General features: G+C 52.6%; 1 protein-coding gene across 2 annotated transcripts in view; it reads right to left on the reverse strand.

Annotated features, from left to right (window-relative positions):
• The window catches only part of PLEKHO1 (pleckstrin homology domain containing, family O member 1), an 8737-nt gene that overhangs the window by 3481 nt on the left and 811 nt on the right, over positions 1-4445 (reverse strand). Inside the window, exons 1-2 of one of the 2 annotated variants that reach the window (XM_014540724.1) lie at positions 1021-1129; positions 201-341 (exon numbers count right to left, since the gene is read on the reverse strand). The gene's annotated coding sequence lies outside the window, so the exon portion shown is untranslated. Of the gene's footprint in view, positions 1-200; positions 342-1020; positions 1130-4445 lie in introns of those variants that run through there. The other variant, XM_014540722.1, reaches the window with a different exon arrangement.

Below are 4445 nucleotides of genomic sequence, written 5' to 3' on the forward strand. Positions count from 1 at the left end.
GGCGGGGGGGGTGGGGGGGGAGGCCCGGGGGGGAGGGGGGTCTCCCCCCCCCCCCCCCCCCCCCAGGCCCTGACCTCATCCAAGATGCGATTCTTGGCCCTGGGCGATAGCAGAGTTGAGGGCAGGGTTGTAATGCGTCAAAGGTGTGGGAACCCTGACCTGGTCAGTGTTCCTATGGCCGTGGTGCAGGAAGAACATACCGTGTTACCGGGCTGTTTGGAGTGGGCAAGAGTGAACTTGCTATGATTCTTCTTGCTCCTGCTCTTGGATTTCCGGAGCTCTTCACACTTCTCATAGTCACTCAGGTCAAACACCTCCTGGATATTTTTCTCATCTTTCACCTAGGGGAGGGTTGGAGGTGAGGCGAGGAAGATAAAATTACTTAGTCTCTTCCCCCCACTTGTTAGATCAGTCTTGGGGACAGAGGAAGCCGGAGAGGGAGGGACGACAGGACAGGAAAGGCCTGTCCCACAAAGGCCGACAGTGGGGGCAGCGCTGGGGCAGCCACGTCCTGACTCCTCAGTGGGTTTCTGCTCAAACTCCTCCTCCCGACTGTCCTCTGCCAAGCACCCCAGTAGGTCGCCCTTGTCCATGACTCCCACTTTGTCCTTCCTTCGAAGGACAGGCTTACACAGCTACCAGGTTAATCCTGTCATCCCGACGGAAGCACGGCCCGGAGAGCCCTGGACCATCCAGCGGGAGGAGGTGAAGGCAGGGCCTATGTCAGAGGGTGTCTGGAGGCCACGAAGGGCTGCCCCTGGCCTCCCCATCCCAGGTTTATGTTGTCCTGTTGTCGCTTTCTTACCCTACGTGGCTCACTCCCCAACATATGCTATTATAGAGTCATCTACCTCCTTCACTGCAGGCGTTTCGTTCAGTTTGTTCAGGTAAGCTGAAAAATACACCTGTGGCTCCCAACCCTCCTTCCTCCCCTCACGTATTGTGCCGGCCCAACCTCGCTCTTCAGGCTTGAAAAGCCGTTCCAATCCGCCACCTCTCTCCAGGCAGAGCTGCACTTACACTCTCCCTGGAGGACTGAATTCCAGACTTGGAAAAACGTATTCTGCCAGTTCTTCCCAGGATTGCGGTTTGAGAGCCCAAGCCCCCGTCCTGCCAGGAAGTTCTTCCTTGTGTCTAAACGTAGCCTTTCCTGCGTGCAGTATCCATCTTGCACCCTGGTTCTACCCTTTGCAGATCTATCCAGCAGTTGGCTCTTAAGTCTCTTGCAAAACGTCTGACCAGAGACCACAATTCTATCGACATCTTGCAACCCCAACCAGCATTTTCCGAGTTCTACAAAGCAAATTCCATTAGCATTTCTTCCTTTTTAACCCTCTCAGGGTTTGTTCCTCCTGCCCCCTGAGGTGTTTCCCACAGCCCTGGGAGTCAGAAGCTGTGCCTCAGGGGTTGTGTGGGCTTGTGAGAGGAGAGGAGACGTGGTTGCAGGCCCAGATGAAGCAACCTGTGATCAGAACCCATTCGCCCTCTGCTGCTGGACTCTGGGGTCGGCAGACCCTGGCAATGAGCTGGTCCCGGTTTTCTGGGAAGAGACCAGCACTTGTCTTGTGAAAACTAAACCAACAGATAAAAGTAGCTGCATCTCTTCCTTGGAAGACATCCGCTCTCCTTGACTGGAACTATTTCACAAGAGTCTCTGCTTGTCAAGCTCTGAAACAGGAATTGTGTGTGTGTGGCAGTGACTTCCTCTATCCTCTTGGTTCTCAACAGCCTTGAAGCAGGGAAGTGGTTCTCTCTTCTATCCCCCAGCCCATCTCTGGTCTTGCACCTGCCCATCCTTCTGACTTGCCGCTGGACGCAGAGGGCTGACGTCGGTGACGAGAGCCCATCACACAGCCCGTCAGGTGAACGGCTGCTCGGACATCCACTCTGTTTCTGCAGGGCTTGGCTCCTCCTGGGCTCTCCCTTTTCTAGGGCGCCCTGGCTTTGAGCTGGGAAGGGGTCAGAGGCCTTGAAGGATTATGGGTAGACGTACACAAGATGCTGGCAAGGAGCATCCAAGAACAATTCCCAGAAACACAGGCAGGGAGGCGGAATAATGCATCGCTCCTTTTCTCCCCTCCTTTCTCAGAGCTGAGGCTATCAGCAGAGGCCAGAAATCTTGGAGAGGAAAGTGCTGGGTGTGTGTATGTAGCCAGGGGAAGAGAGTTACTTGTTCTGTTTTCCTTAGGGGAAGGAAGGGAAGGGAAGGGAAGGGAGGAGGGAAGGAAGGGGGTATTCTGGCTCGGACACGGCTGATAAGGAGCTCTGGAGGGCAGGAGACACATTGACAGAGGCGAGCGCTTGGTAGGGTGGGGAGAGGTAGGAGATGGCTGACACAAGCATTAGGACAAGTATATTCCAGTCCCCGGGAAGATGGACAGCTCCAAGACCCCTGTTCTCCACCGTACTGTTTCTCCCCCCTCTAATTCCCAAAGTCTCATTGATAATTACCCATCTTCCAAACTTAACCCTTCCTTCCCTGGATTCTTTGTCCTTGGCCCACAGAAAGGGATTTTCCCATGCTTGCCAAAAAAGATGCCCTGAACGGAATTCCCTCTACTACGAGGTCTCTCTCAGGTCTAGTTTCTGCTCCTGTACAGCAGCCCCATGAGCACAAGGTGCCCTTTGACTGAAAATGAGAGGGAAAAAATTAACAACAAATAATAGAAGGATTTCTTTGATGGAAACAGTTGTGGGAGTCTCTGCCTTTATGAGGGGAAGAACCAAAAAAGACTGTTGCAAATTCTAGGGGAGGGAGGGAGGAATTTTCTTACATTAACGCGTAACTTACAAACATGATACTTGGCATTTCTTTTTAAAAATCTTGAATCTACTTGCTCTGGAGCTTTTGGGAACCTCTGACAGGTTCACCTTTAATCTGGCCCATTGCAGCATGGAAACTGGCTCCAAAGAGTAATAGCAATCGGCTTGTTCTCCCTTTTCCTAGCCCTTCTCGGGAGGGGGCAGCTGGCCCCATGACCAGTCAGATGCTCCTGACTCACAGGGCACCGCACACCCTAGGCTGAGGTCATTCCATCCTTTCCCATCACTGTACCCCTTCCTCCCAAAACAAGGCTCAGCCATGTTCTTTCCCCCCCAGACTTTGTTCTTTGAACAAATACAAACAAGAAAAACATCTTGTTCCTTCTGCCCTTTCACTGTCCTCAGGTTCTCTGACGCGTGGGAAGCCCTCCCTGATGGCTCACTACAGTTTCCTGCCATTATGAAGTTCGGGGGCGACAGGAGATACACTTTGACACTTGCTTTTTTTGCTTTTTTTTAACTGGAAAGCCAGCTAAACTGTGTAATAACGTTCTCTAGGATTGGAGTTGGGCGGAGGGGACCCTTAAAAATAAATCCTCTTGCCTGGCGGGTGTGGGTCGGTGGTTGTGAGCATCGACCTATGAACCAGGAGGTCGCGGTTCGATTCCCAGTCAGGGCACATGCCTGGGTTATGGGCTTGATCCCCAGTGTGGCGCGTGCAGGAGGCAGTCGATCAATGATTCTCTCTCGTCACTGATGCTTCTCTCTCTCCCTTTTCCTCTCCCTTCCTCTCTGAAATCAATAAAAATATTTTTAAAAAATCCTCTTGTCGAAGTCTTCTCGCACCCCACTCTCTCACCAAGTTCTCAGCTGACTGTAAGCAGCAGGGTTAGCGGCGAAGAGGGGTGTCCTTGGCCCCGGCACCCCTTCTTTCTTCCCTAGTTGTTTCAGTGGATGTTCGGTTCAGATGAATCTCTCTACGGGATCGTGTGTGGCTGTTTCAATACCATAAAAGGACTTATTTACCTAAATATAGTCGACTGCAGAAAGCAGAAGAGGTTAGAACTCAGGGAGGACTTCCCAGTTGGCCCCTGATGAGGGAACACGAAAGCGGGGGAGGAAGGGCCATCCTAGCAGGGAGCCCAGGGCAGTCTCCCAGGCTGTGCGGACACAGCCGCGAAGGCAGGGACGGGGGTGCCTCTAACCTGCGGAAGGCAATTTTAGTTTCTCAATATGACTTCGTGGTATTAACCCCAAGAACGAGAGATAAGAGGGAGAAGAGTCTGGATTCACTGGTCTTGGCTCAGGTGCTTACCCCGTGTGGGCTGCGGTTTACATTTTAGCGGTAGGGCTGAAGACATAGATACGGGAGTTCATAGCGGCAGTGGTCTCCCTTCTGATACAAAGGGGGGGGGGGCTGGGAGAGGGTGAAGAATGAGCTCCTTGCTTCTTTTTTAACATTTATTTATTTTTTAGTGGACTTGGGGGCGGGAGGGGGAAACAGCGAGGTATGGTTCATTGGCTTCAACAGAAATAACGGTCTGCCACTCGCAAATGCTCCTCCACCTCCATCGCCTAAGACTGACCCTGCGCTGCGTGTGTGTGTGTGTGTGTGTGTGTGTGTGTGTGTGTGTGTGATTCCCGGGGGTGTGGTGTGTGTGTATGTGTGTGTGTGTGTGTGT

This window comes from Myotis brandtii, unplaced genomic scaffold (genome assembly GCF_000412655.1).
Source record: "Myotis brandtii unplaced genomic scaffold, ASM41265v1 scaffold250, whole genome shotgun sequence".
In the NCBI taxonomy this organism is placed as follows: domain Eukaryota; kingdom Metazoa; phylum Chordata; class Mammalia; order Chiroptera; family Vespertilionidae; genus Myotis; species Myotis brandtii.